Below are 6,751 nucleotides of genomic sequence, written 5' to 3'. Positions count from 1 at the left end.
TATCTTGCACACACCTTCCACGTCCCCCATCTGCTCCAAACCATATTTGCTCAACCGCTCCTCCACTTCCCTCTTATATTCTGCCTTTTTTCCCTCCTCTTGTAACCTTTCCACTCTCCTTGTATGAACTAGGGGTGGATCAAATACAATTGTATTTGTATTTGAATTGTATTTAAAAACATTTTCAATGTATTTGTATTTGTAATTGTATTTTGGCACCCAGAAGAAAAAGTATTTTATATTTGTATTTGTATTTTGAATTTAAATGCCGCGCCACTTTTGTCTGATTCGCTGAGTTAGATCACAGGCTCAGACAGAGCATCAGCGTGCATCTGGGCAGACGTGCAGCAGTGACTCCCGAGTCCCTAGTCCCGTGAGCTCTTGAGTTTTTCTATATTATCACGGGCCGGCCCCAACGCAACAAACACATTGTACATGGTGGGTGAATTAAGATACAATAATTTTATTAAATTTCCTGTCGAAAATAAAAGTATTTGTATTTGTATTTTTACATCTTAATTTCAGACGTATTTGTATTTCTATTTTTGAATTAAGGAATAAAAATATTTGTATTTGTATTTGTATTTTTGTATCATAATGTCACAAGTATATGTATTTGACCTCTAAAAAGTCAGTATTTGATCCAACCCAGGTATGAACTACTTCCTCTTGTCCTTCCATCCTTCTATTTCTCCTTTTCATTTGGACTTTGATTCTGACCACCACTTGGTCCACTCCCCCAACCTCTATATACTCTTGCATCCATTACACACCTTCTCATCCTGTCATCCACACACACATAATCAATCACCGGATTCCGTTCATGCAGTTCACCACCCACCCTTCCCATCACTCGTCACGTAAACCACGTACACAAATATAGGTAACACCAAATATTTTTTAATAGAACAAACTAGAGCTCCCGCGTGAAACCCACATTCATCACTACCTTCCCCTCTTTCATCATTTTTTTTTTTCGTTTGCCTCCACCATTTCCTTTTCATGCCTCACAGTTTCCTTCCCTTCCATCTGTTCCTCTCCCTCCATGAGATCCTCCACGCCCCTCATCAATTCCTTTCCCAACATTTGTCCCTTTCGCTCCATCATTTACCTCCCTTCCCTCAGAACTTCCTCGCTCTTCTGTGTAAAATCTGTTTACAGGAATACCACTTCTTTTTCCTCCTTATCATATCCCTTCCCTCCAATTCGAAACTATATAAATCATTTCCTTCCCCTCCCTCCAGCGGACTGATGTAAGACACTATTTTCCTCTCTGGTGAATGTTGCATCCTCCACGATAAAGGTTTACGTCAGTCAACACAGCTAACGTTTCCCCTTCAACCTTCGACATTTTAAGTCCAAGGCTGGCCTGGATGGTTGTTTGACCTTTCAATACAGACAATGGGTAAAGCACGTCAGGCAGTATTGATTATATTTAAACCCTCTGCCACTGGGGGAGCCTGGTGGCATAGTGGTTAGAACACCCCGGTTGGAGGGACGACCTTTCGTAGGTTCGTCCCCAAGATATGAATGGAGTTTTCTATATCATGTAAAATACTGTCAGGGAAACAGATCTGTCCCCTGCCCTTATATGTTACCTTATATTATACCTTAGACTAAGCCTAGGTCTCCCTCCTTTCTGGCACGGGTAACATAAGACTTTTTTTTCTTTCTGTCACTATGAAAACGTCTCTCAGACTCTATTCTTGCTACTTCCAGACCATTTTATTCGTTTTAAGACATTCAGGGTTCCGCGGGCTTGAATCGTGAGCGAATGAGTGTCGTCCATTTAGTGCGGCAAGACTCTTGGTTAGTGTACCCTTCTGTCGTATTTTTTAGTTTCTTGCTCTCTGGACCCTACCTCTTCCCATCTTTATGCTGCATATCAATTGCATCTGCAACTTACATCAGGATGCAGCGGATTCAAATACAGGAAAAACGCCAAAAATATGTTTTTATAACTCTTGAACTATTAACTTTTTTTTTTTTTTTTTTAAGCAAGGAAGAAGGAACCAAAGGCCAGGAGTCAGCAAGTTGTTCCTTCCTGTAACTTAAAAGGGGATACTGAAATTTACCATGCAGAGTAAACCGCCAGTTTCTTGTGTGTGGTTTATAGCGCTTAAATATAAATATAGATTGCATCAAAAACATACATGAGGATAATGATATTTAATATGCAAACTAAATCGCCTAGGAAGAGGTATTACGAAATTTCCTAAGCCCAAAGTGAGGCATTCGGCCTCTTTCCACCTTGGTCATCTTAATACTAAAAATAGAAAAAAATCATTAGTCAATACTTCGAGTGCAGAAAAAATCTCGATTAGGGAATATGGCAAACAGAATTGGGGTGGGTTAACACAATCGTAGAAGACAAATCCAGGAGTCCATCCCCCGCTTATTCTAACGCCGGTGACTTTTTATTATTATTATTATTGCTTACTTCAGACGATATAATTCAACTTAACGAGAAAAAATAGATTGTGAAAAGGTTAACGTGGAAGGCATCTAGCCCTGTCAATAAAATGTCTCTCTCCAGATATACAAAATTGTATGAAAATGTTTTCGGTTCCTAACCCTGTCACTATAAATGTTCTCTCCCCAGCTGAACAAAATCGTCTGGAAATGTATATACTGTTCATAAGCCTGTCACAATAAATGATAACCAGAACTTACCAAAATCTCCTGAAATGGTGACTGTTCCTAATCCACTTACTATAAAGTTAATGGTCTCTAGAAAACTGAACAATATTGTCTGAAACCGAGACTTCTTAACCCTGTCACTATTTACAGTCCCTTAAAAAATTAACAAAATCGTCTGGAAATGGAAACCGCCCCTAATCCTGCCACTGTCAACGATCTCTTCAAAATTTACGAAAATCAAGCAGATGTAGTGAGAAATAAAACTAAAACGACGTTCTCGGGTTTAAGGCGTTAACTAAGCTGGCAGGAGATAAATGGATGATATCGCTGCTGGGATGTGCCACCATAACGGTGGAGTGGGGTCGATGAGCCTTAGTTTAAGAGTGCTAACTTTTCACACTTTCAGGATATCGTTTTTCAGGTTTTCGATAGACTCGGATAATCACTGTAACTCCTGATACCTTCGACGTGCAAATTCAAGGTGCTTTAACCCCTTTAATTTACCGATTTTTTTGTACTTAATTCTTGCCACGCTCAGATTCATTGGGCTTAGGTGAGACTTTTCGAACTGGTTGGTGGTTGGATATAACTTTCATTGTTTTTTATTACATAAGGTTTCCCAGAGACACACAACATGAACTAGTGGTGGCAGAAATAAACCAAATGAATTTTCTGATTCAGTCTGTTGATGTTTTACGAGTAGATCTTTTAAAGTGTGGACCCATTTACCTGTGAATGATTCTTAACCATAAATGGTCGAAATGGGTGGGAGGGAAGCACATGCTGGTACTTTTCCCCTTCAATCAGATAATGTATTTCATATTTCATTCTTGCAACAAACAGACAATTATGTACCCCTCAGAAAACTCCTCTAATAGCGAAGGGACTAATGAAGAATATATCTTACCTATTCAGCTCGAAAAGTCTCGATAAGGTGAGTATAAGTATCTGATGGCAGTAAGAATTTTTAGAAAACCTATCGATGGTATTTGGTTAAGATATAGTTTTCCCACTGGAAGGTTTACATACAGTCTCCATGAACCCAATGACCACAAGAGGCTCTCCTACGCCGAATAAAATCGATAATAGCGAGAATAAAGAGCCAAAATTATATCCTGTGTTTTCTTACATTCATTTTAAACATTTATATAACTACACACCGATAATCTTTACTGTTATACATTCGCTGTGTTTTATTTGTGGAGGTTACATCAGATGAGGCTTGTCCATCTTGGTCAGGTTAGGTTTAGTAACTTTTTGCAAGAAAAACTCGCTGATACAAAGTTCAGTAGAAATATACAAGAAGTGGCGTCTGCTCCTTCATGTTCTACCGCAGTTGCAATAGCCTGGTGTCGCATCCGTCAAAGACCTTGACCAGCTTTGAGAAAGAACAAATCACCAATGATGTGAAATATTCCCGAAACCTTTTTACCTGGTCGTATTATTTTCACCTTAATGTTCACTCTAGGTCATAAACTGTGAGGCAGTAGGCAAGCTTTTGCCCCTGGCTGTTATTAGCTACTTTGAAATTTGCATACTTTAAATTCATTTCTAGAACAATTATGCGACTGTTTGAGCTGTGCCACACTGCAGTATTTTTGTGACGTTATATTCCTGGCCTCTGAACATACAACGAAGCTTTTCACACAAACTGATGCATCCTCTAACCGAAGAGTAAGTAATAAATCAGCGTAGTCCTTCATAAAATAATAATAATAATAATAATAATAATAATAATCATCATCATCATAATAATAATAATAATAATAATAATAATAATAATAAAATAATAATAATAATAATAATAATAATAAAATAATAATAATAATAATAATAATAATAATAATAAGAAGAAGAAGAAGAAGAAGAAATAAATAAATAAATAACTAATATAAAACGTTTTCATCAGCAAGTATGAACGTTTCAGTTTTTTCTCCTGTCATTGTTACTGATGAAATTAACTGAGGACGTATTAAATATTTCATTTTTGCTACTGAAGCTCTTCTCGGACAAAAAAAATAAATAAATAAATAAAATCGATGAAGTCTTACATGGTACTCCAACTGTGAGACGTTTTTATTCACACCAGGAAAGAAAATACATAAAAAAAAAAAAAAAAAAAAAGAGAGACCCAGCGTTATGGCTTATTATAGAAAAAAAAAATGACTCCAGCTGCTAAATTAATGGGTACTAGTTGTTTATTTACCTTAAAATAATTACTTCTGTCAGAACTGCACCGAAGTAACTGATGTGAGCTGGTGCTAACTCTCACTGAAAAAAAAAAAAAAAATGATAACAGCAACTACTAGTCAAGAATGAAAATTACTGTAGCTCGCGATCGTCTTTTGTATTTTCTCTTGCAAATGACAAACGATTTTTTTTTTTCAACTTACAAGAGAACAGCTCAGAAGAAGAAGTTAAAAATAATCCATCCCAACTCTCCCAGCTCGAAGGAGTCTTTTGTGTTTTACTGCTGTTACTATCAGGCGATTTTATTCAGGGTAGGAGAGACGATCAAAAACTAAAGGGCTTAAAACAAAATGGCTGACCCAAACCAGTACCAACGTTAACATAAAAAATAAACGAAATTAAGCCAGAATGAATCGAATGTGCAAATATTTATTTTTGTTTAAAGTCCCACAAAACCAAAACTACAACCAAAACAAACAAAATCACTGACATGAACCCGTGCTAGCCTCAACTTTCATAATAATAATAACAGTAAAACGTATAGAGGGAAAGAAAAATATATATACAAAGCTTTGCGAGCCGCCTAGTTGGATGCACTTCCATGAAAAATAAAAATGTACTAAAGTGGTGTATTAAATCTCACGCTGGCTTTGTACCCGGGCATTCCATTTTCTTTCTCCTCTCCCCCAGCCCCTATACCTTCCCCTCCCCCAGCCCCCATACCTTCCCCTCCCCCAGCCCCTATACCTTCCCCTCCCCAAACGCTTTCATGTCGATTCGCTGACGGTAAAGAACACAGGCGCAATTCAACGTCCATGATTGCCAGTCGTGTTATTTATCCAATCTCTCTGTAGCCTGCCTGTCGCTATGTTCTCGTCAGGGCAAGTTCATCAATGTCAGTGCTGTCAAAGATAAACCCTCCTCAGTTTCTTTCATCAGTCTACGTTTAGATTATCATGGTTCTCTCTGTCTCTGGCTCTATCTGTCTCACTGTTTCTGTCTCTGCCATTTTCCTTGTCACTCTCTGTCTAAGCCTCTGTCTATATCCGTCTATCCATTTTTATCAGGGCCGGATGACCAGGTATAGGCAAAATGGGCAACTGCCTACCAGGCCACGGCCTGTCACAGGCCATCCAGACTTCCAGAGCGGAATAAATATACGCTTTGGGCGTCCAAATAAGGGCCATCACCCATCAGGCCATCGAAAAAAGGCCATTATAGGTCATGCCGATAATTCACTGGAAATAACGGAAAAAAGAGATCTATATGTTGCAGGCCAACCGTCTGCGTTGCCTACCATGCCACAGCAGGGTTAATCCGGCCCTGATTCTTATCTTACTGTCCCTTCGTCTTTCTGCCTGCCTGTCTGTCTCTCCTCCATGGAAAACGTACCGCTAATTACAGGCCTTAAGGAAAATATATCAAATCGCTGTGACGAGTGACAAGAATTTAGTCCAAGCCCTCTAACTCCACCATCTCCCATCCCATTAACAATGTCTGTTTCACCAGCTCCAAATCGATTTCCAATCTCTCTCTCTCTCTCTCTCTCTCTCTCTCTCTCTCTCTCTATCACCCATTCATAGGAACGTGCTATAAGAAGAATCAAATCACCGTAAGTGGCAAGAGCATTTACAAGTCCGTTTCACCAGATCCACTTTCAATTTCACAATCTCTCTTCTTCACTGCTCCACGGAAAAAGTTGCCACATGTCACTTAGAAAATATCAAAGCCAAGTGACCAGTATCAGTTTACATTCTCGGTTTCATGGATTATTCTCTCTCTCCCCTCTTCCCCAGTGTAAAAGTAAACTGTCTGCCACTAAAAACATACACTGTATATTAAGAGTATGAATATTCTACGCGCTGTTACCATCCTTACCCAAAGGAAGAAAAATCACAATCTATGTTATGTTTCATCATCG

Source organism: Coenobita brevimanus, chromosome 38, assembly GCF_032717465.1.
Source record: "Coenobita brevimanus isolate Jiangsu-jjx chromosome 38, ASM3271746v2, whole genome shotgun sequence".
Taxonomy (NCBI): Eukaryota; Metazoa; Arthropoda; class Malacostraca; order Decapoda; family Coenobitidae; genus Coenobita; species Coenobita brevimanus.
The sequence above is the reverse complement of the archived record's forward strand: the minus strand, read 5'-3'. Positions refer to the sequence as shown.